This window comes from Citrus clementina, unplaced genomic scaffold (genome assembly GCF_000493195.1).
Source record: "Citrus clementina cultivar Clemenules unplaced genomic scaffold, Citrus_clementina_v1.0 scaffold_5, whole genome shotgun sequence".
In the NCBI taxonomy this organism is placed as follows: domain Eukaryota; kingdom Viridiplantae; phylum Streptophyta; class Magnoliopsida; order Sapindales; family Rutaceae; genus Citrus; species Citrus x clementina.
In genome coordinates, this window is record NW_006262201.1 from 4,816,173 (window position 1) to 4,823,980 (window position 7,808).

The following is a 7,808-nucleotide window of genomic DNA, read 5'->3' on the forward strand; positions in this document are numbered from 1 at the left end:
GAAGCTAACGGCCTTCAACCATTAAACTTATTCAAACGTACATGAATTGACATGTGGCCACAATAATTATTGCATGCCTTTTAAAGTTCAATGCTTCTTTTGAGTTTTAACCACAAGAATTACTGTAGGTTAGCCCAATGGCTTTCTAACAATACCAGCTACAACCTAATTTCAAAAAAAAAAAAAAATGGAATTGCGAATCACCTTTTATCTCACCATTGTCTACACTTTATATGGATTTTCTGCCAACTGCTTCCTGGAAGAGGTTTCATTATATTTTTCAAAAATGATGTCAGAAGAAACTTTTTCCTGAGCTCTGTTTCTGTTTATTCGTTAGGTAGTACATATGCCGCAAAGATATCAATGCAAACAGATGGAAATAAAATATCAGAAACTTTTACATATTTCTGCTATAGAATTTCTTTGAAATACTTTATGCTTTTGGATTAGAGAACAAACAACGACAGAGTAGGAGAAGAAATCACCTGAGGCAGAGGATGATTGTAATTGCAAATGACAAAACACTCAAGCTCCCAAAATTTGCTCACACAGAAAACTATTTTATTATCCTTGCTAGTATCCTTGTCACCACACCAGTTTTGAACGAAAAAACTGAATTCTGACGTTTGCCTAAATAAGCTGCTGAGTATCCTCAGCCTGATTACATGGATAATTGAAACAACTTTACTAAAGTTTAATCCTAACAGTGTCAAAACAGTGTGAAAGATGATATAGTTGATAACAAAAACATGAGGAGTTTCTTGGCAAAAGCATGGGCAGCCATCAATTCCGAAAATTTCCGAGCAGCAGCTTAATGCAATCATACATACGGCTGTCGCTTGATAGGACCAAAAGAAAAAGAAGCTAACAATGTCCAACCGTGAAAATTCCTTTCTTGTGTTTTGTTTCTGTTTGATCTTGTAACAGATGGAAGTAAAATTTCCTGATTCAGATAAATCAGCCAAAACACATACTCTGTAGAATTAACTGAGTTCAAGCTTTCACTAAAAAGCTTCTCTTCTCCCTACTCCTGCTTGCTGCCTGCTTCACATGTACATTTAGCACCAAAGAAATTGAGAATTTATCAATCAACTGGACAAAAGCCGAATTAATGGAGACTTGTGAATCAGGCGCTGGTTCAAAGAAGGCAGAAAAAACTGCTAATAATTTACCTCCTTTTGCATTAATCCCCAATCTAGCACCATTCTCACTCTTCATCACTTGCTCTGCAATTGTCAAAAATGATTCGGTTCAAAATTATCCTACATTCAATGACAGACAAAAAGGAGAGATTACCATCATTACACCCATACCAAAATTTTAGAAACTGTTGCATATATTCCTAATATAGAATTTGATTAAAAATAGTTTATGGTCCTTAATTAGATAGCAGATAACAAAAATGCAGAAGAAGAAATTACCTTTGGCTGAGGATGATCATAATTGCAGTGCAACTGGTTGAGAATTTTGTCAATTGCTGCCATGAAATGGTTTCATTTCCTTTGGGTTCTGTCATGGGCAATCCTTCCACTAGTAAGCTAGTAAGCTTCTCATTTCATTTCCTGCCCTGCTTCCTGCATCATATGATACATTAGATGACAATACATGTAATCTGTGGCAAATTGAGCTTCAGTCTTTTATTGTCCTGAGCTCGAAAGGTTATTACCCAACTCCAAAGCCAAACAAAATGTAGGTCACTTGACCTGCAAAAGAATTGCTTGTATTGCACTAATAATCTTTACAGTAACGTCATCATATCACAAATTAAAAATTGTATATTCATAGGATATGAAAATCAGAATATTAGAAAATATGTATTGCAGATTTTGATTCAAAATGAAATTTATGCTTCTTAATTAGATTAAAAATAACAGCAAAGCTGTTTGGGAGAAATACGTCGACGAGACCAGGCATGATGAGCAGTATCTGATGGCAGAGTTCTGCGAACCGGTGTGTCCCGTAAGAGCCTGGTATCCTGGGGAGCAGGAGCAGAAATACCCTGCTCATCCACGAGCACGTCAGCCGCGAGTCCAATCTCCTGTAAGAAGCATAAAGCCATTCCTGCTGTATTCCTGCTAAGGGTTGATTCGAGGAGACCCGGTCAACGACAGTTGGCGAGGCATGCTCTCCAGCCCGAGAATCTAGGCACGAAGGCCACGCAACCACCCACGACTACGGAAATGGGGAATCCACGTTCGAGAGGTGGGAGGATAACAGACGTAGACTGCGGAAAACTGGGATTCAGAGGAAGCCTATAAAAAGGTAGCCAACGAAGGTAAAAGGGTTAGCAATTTTGAGATTAGAAGAGAGCTAAAGAAATTCTAAAGAAGAGAAAACTACGAAAAAGCCATAAGATATGTGGCAAGCGTTCCCCGAACCTTCATATCTGACTTGAGCGTCGGAGGGTTTGCGCTGGGAAAACAACCGGCGTACTCTGACTTGTCTGTGTGCGCAGGAGCCTCTGGAGAAGAAGCCTTACGAGGAGACCTCTTGGTTGTGGTGAAGTTGATCGAGCAGAGAGCCTGGTCGTAGAACGAGGAGAACCAGAATCTCGCATCAACATTTTGGCGCCGTCTGTGGGGAGCTGAGCAAAAAGCTTCTGTTGATAGCAAGAAGTGAGGGGAAGTAACTGAAAAGCAATGCAGGCAGGAGGAAGTAGTGCACAAGGGGGTGATATGAGGCTTAACGATTCCGTGACACTGAGGGAGATAGCAGTGAAGCACGGGAAAAAGCCATGTTCGACCGGATGGAACGGATGGAAAAGCAGATGGAGTCCTTGACAACCATTCTGCATGAGCTGCGGAGCGAACGAAGGGTAACCCAGGAAGAAAGGGTGAGAGGAGGTGGAGTGGCACCAGATCCCGGTAGCACGAGGAGAAGTCAAACCACCGGGAGACTTGGTGGTGAGAGAGGTAACATACCCCTGCGGGGAGAATTCCATAGAGAGGAAGAGCAGTCCCCGGCAAGGCAGATTTTTGACGAGGACGACGGGGTGGCGAATGCAGAGGAAACAGTGCTGTCCAACCATTATCTGGCTCTGAAGTACCGGGTGAATGGGGTAGTTGGAGTGGTACGAGGAGACCAGAGGATCACAAAAAGCTGCTACTCCTCGGCAGCAAGGGAAGCAATGCAGATAACATCCCTCGATACCCGAGTAGAAAACTAGAAGGGCCATATAGAGTCAAGCAGATGGTGGGACCCGGAGCTTACAAGCTGGTTCGCACGGACGGCCACGAGGTGAAACGCCCATGGAACGCAGCACACCTCCGAAAATACTTCCAAATGTCGAGGAAATTCAGTCACTGGGAACCGAAAAAATTTCTAAGGCATGCAAAGGCTCGTCAAGTCTCAAAGCCTGTCTTATGGCGAGACAGAAGCCAAGCATGCCAGGATCTGCTCGATCACGTGAAGGCGAGCAGAATCCTCAAGCATCGAAGAAATCATCCAAGGCATGCAAAGGCTCGTCAAGTCTCAAAGCCTGTTTATGGCGAGACAGAAGCCAAGCATGCCAGGATCTGCTCGGCCACGAGAAGGCTAGCAGAATCCCAAGCTTTGAAGAAATTACCTAAGGCATGCAAAGGCTCGTCAAGTCTCAAAGCCTGTTTATGGCGAGACAGAAGCCAACCATGCCAGGATCTGCTCGGCCACGAGAAGGCTAGCAGAATCCCAGGCTTTGAAGAAATTACCCAAGGCATGCAAAGGCTCGTCAAGTCTCAAAGCCTGTTTATGGCGAGACAGAAGCCAAGCATGCCACGATCTGCTCGGCCACGAGAAGGCTAGCAGAATCCCAGGCTTTGAAGAAATTACCCAAGGCATGCAAAGGCTCGTCAAGTCTCAAAGCCTGTTTATGGCGAGACAGAAGCCAACCATGCCAGGATCTGCTCGGCCACGAGAAGGCTAGCAGAATCCCAAGCTTTGAAGAAATTACCTAAGGCATGCAAAGGCTCGTCAAGTCTCAAAGCCTGTTTATGGCGAGACAGAAGCCAAGCATGCCACGATCTGCTCGGCCACGAGAAGGCTAGCAGAATCCCAAGCTTTGAAGAAATCATCTAAGGTATGCAAAGGCTCGTCAAGTCTCAAAGCCTGTTTATGGCGAGACAGAAGCCAAGCGTGCCACGATCTGCTCGGCCACGAGAAGGCTAGCAGAATCCCAAGCTTTGAAGAAATTACCTAAGGCATGCAAAGGTTCGTCAAGTCTCAAAGCCTGTTTATGGCGAGACAGAAGCCAAGCGTGCCAGGATCTGCTCGGCCACGAGAAGGCTAGCAGAATCCCAAGCTTTGAAGAAATCATCTAAGGCATGCAAAGGCTCGTCAAGTCTCAAAGCCTGTTTTATGGCGAGACAGAAGCCAAGCATGCCAGGATCTGCTCGGCCACGAGAAGGCTAGCAGAATCCCAAGCTTTGAAGAAATCATCTAAGGTATGCAAAGGCTCACTAAGTCTCAAAGCCTGTTTTATGGCGAGACAGAAGCCAAGCATGCCAGGATCTGCTCGGCCGCGAGAAGGCTAGCAGAATCCCAAGCTTTGAAGAAATTACCTAAGGCATGCAAAGGCTCGACAAAGTCTCAAAGCCTGTTTTATGGCGAGACAGAAGCCAAGCGTGCCAGGATCTGCTCGGCCACGAGAAGGCTAGCAGAATCCCAAGCTTTGAAGAAATTACCTAAGGCATGCAAAGGCTCGACAAAGTCTCAAAGCCTGTTTTATGGCGAGACAGAAGCCAAGCATGCCAGGATCTGCTCGACCGCGCAAAGGCGAGCAGAATCCCAAACATTGAAGAATCTTCTAAGGCATGTGGCAAAACCATATACCAAGCCAGAGCCAGCTCGACCAGACGAAGACGAGCAGACTCTCGTAATTACAACACAAGAGAGTAATCAAAAACATTTCTATTAATTTGTTAATAATTAACAAAGCAGATAATCTTCACAAACATTGTTCGTTACAATACAAGAAACATGTTTAAGAAGACAGTGGGTCCGCAAGCCGAGCAGCCTCAGTCAGCTGGTCCACCTCAGGTGCTGGGGGAGTATCTCCAGTTGCGTCTGGGGGGGTACTCGCCTCACCAGCATCAGCAGGGATTACACGGGGAGGAGAGTTTTCCTCCTCTATCACCATTGGCGCCACCTCTTCGGCATCCTCCTTTGCAGCCTCCTCGTCCATATGTTCGGCGACACCGGCTGCAAGGTCGTCCATCTTTAAATCAGGATGCTGCTTCCCGAGGACGGCCATGATGCAGCGATAGGAATGCCGAAGTCCCTGGTCGTACTATTTGTCAGCCTCCTTCTCCAAATTCTCGACCTGAACCCGATGGGAATCGCGGAGGGATTCGAGTTGAGCCTCGTACATAGCCTTCTGCCTTTGAAGATCCTCCTTGACCTTGGTCAGCCCCTCCTCGAGGCCTTTTCCAGTCCCACGCGACCAAAAACCGCTAAGTTTCTATTGCTAGTCCATTACATTAGCCAACACCAGACACTGGGGGACCGGTGTTTGGGAGAAATACGTCGACGAGACCAGGCATGATGAGCAGATATCTGATGGCAGAGTTCTGCGAACCGGTGTGTCCCGTAAGAGCCTGGTATCCTGGGGAGCAGGAGCAGAAATACCCTGCTCATCCACGAGCACGTCAGCCGCGAGTCCAATCTCATGTAAGAAGCATAAAGTCATTCCTACTGTATTCCTGCTAAGGGTTGATTTGAGGAGACCCGGTCAACGACAGTTGGCGAGGCATGCTCTCCAGCCCGAGAATCTAGGCACGAAGGCCACGCAACCACCCACGACTACGGAAATGGGGAATCCACGTTCGAGAGGTGGGAGGATAACAGACGTAGACTGCGGAAAACTGGGATTCAGAGGAAGCCTATAAAAAGGTAGCCAACGAAGGTAAAAGGGTTAGCAATTTTGAGATTAGAAGAGAGCTAAAGAAATTCTAAAGAAGAGAAAACTACGAAAAAGCCATAAGATCTGTGGCAAGCGTTCCCCGAACCTTCATATCTGACTTGAGCGTCGGAGGGTTTGCGCCGGGAAAACAATCGGCGTACTCTGACTTGTCTGTGTGCGCAGGAGCCTCTGGAGAAGAAGCCTTACGAGGAGACCTCCTGGTCGTGGTGAAGTTGATCGAGCAGAGAGCCTGGTCGTAGAACGAGGAGAACTAGAATCTCGCATCAACAAAAGCAAATCAAAGTAAGAGAAGAAATTACTTGTCAACGCCCAATCTCAAGGTTGGGAATGTGAGATATCTTAGGCCAGTCTTCTCCTTCCCCCCTTTTGTAACGTTCTACCAGAATATCACAATCCCACCCAATGCGCAATTCCTTCAATGTTGTCCTTTGATGGATGTGGTCGGGCAATGCCTTTAATTTGGGGCAACTGAAAACTTCCAAGGAAGAAAGACATGGCATGATGTTGATGAAGGCGTCTCCCGTTCTTATAAAATCCCATAATCCCACTCGTCCAATTCCTCCAATCTTCCTTGATCCCTTGTGCAGAAAATTGTCAATAATGGCAATACATGCAATCTGTGGCAAATTAAGCTTCGTTTTTTTGTTGTCCTGACCTCGAAAGGTTATTGTTCAACTCCAAAGCCAAACTAAATGTAGGTCACTTGTCCTGCAAAAGAATTACTCATATTGCATTAATAATCTTTTACAGTAACGTTACCTATCTCACAAATTAAAAATCGTAGGATGTGAAAATCAGAATTTTAGAAAGTATGTACTGCAGATTTCTGATATAGAGTTTGATTCAAAATGCTATTTACGTAATTACGCTTCTTAATTAGATAAAAAACAACAAAGCAAATCAGACTAAGAGAAGAAATTACTTGTCAATGCCAAATCTCAAATGCGCAAATAATTAATATATATGTTGGGAATGTGTGATATCTTAGGCCAATCTTCCCCCTCCCCCTTGCGGTAACGTTCTTCCAGAAGGTCACACCCCCAAATGCTCAATCCCTTCAATGTTGTCGTTTGATGAATGTGGTCGGGCAGTGCCTTTAATTTGGGGCAAACAGCAATTGCCAAGGCAGAAAGACGTGGCATGATGTCGATGAAGGGGTGTCCCGTTCTTGTAATCCCATAATCCCACTCCTCCAATTCCGGCAAATCCTCAATGAAAAGTGATTGCAATTTGGGGAAGGCAATAATAACCGATGAAGATGAAGATGAGTCATGATGATCACTTTCTATCCCCAAAATTTCATTACCCGCTCTTTTCACACTCTTCATGTCCGATATATACAGCTTTTCAAGGAATGGCAATTTTCCCAAAGGAGGCAGCTGCTTACAATTTTCGCACAAACGGAGATTTAAACTCCTTAGATTGGTTAATGACATCATCCAGCTGGGGGAAACGGTGTTGCCTCCGTATGACCCTATAAATAATTCCTTCAAATTCAAAGGTGGTTGCAAGGCTTCAAGAAGAAGTTGATCGTGCTCGTTCTTCCTCCTTCCTCCGCTCACATGGAACTCATCCAATGTCCGAAGACTCGGTAATCTCGCAATCCCAGCCGGCATGTGCCCTAAGGAATCAGTTCTCTCATTTAGTAAATGCTTCATGTTTATTAACTTCCCAATTCCTTGAGGTAATGCTTTAAGATTAATACAGTAACTAATATCTAACTTTTCTAGATTATATAACTCACACAACGTCTCAGGAAGTTTCCTTATAAGCGTCACAGAAGACAAATTAAGGTATCTTAAATGTACCAGCTTTTCTATATTTCTTGGAATATCTAGAATGGAAGAACACAGTGTGGCAGACCAGTTTCCTATATCTAATGCCCTCAAACTTGTCAATTTCCCAAACAATT

General features: G+C 44.7%; 1 long non-coding RNA gene across 1 annotated transcript; it reads right to left on the reverse strand.

The window, feature by feature from the left end:
* Window positions 1-788: 788 nt before the first annotated feature.
* Window positions 789-1,533, reverse strand: LOC112098383. Its single transcript, XR_002905495.1, has 3 exons — window positions 1,422-1,533; window positions 1,173-1,262; window positions 789-1,041 (listed from the first exon to the last, which is right to left on the reverse strand). It is a non-coding gene; the product is annotated as an uncharacterized LOC112098383 (long non-coding RNA).
* Between the last annotated feature and the right edge of the window lie 6,275 nt (window positions 1,534-7,808).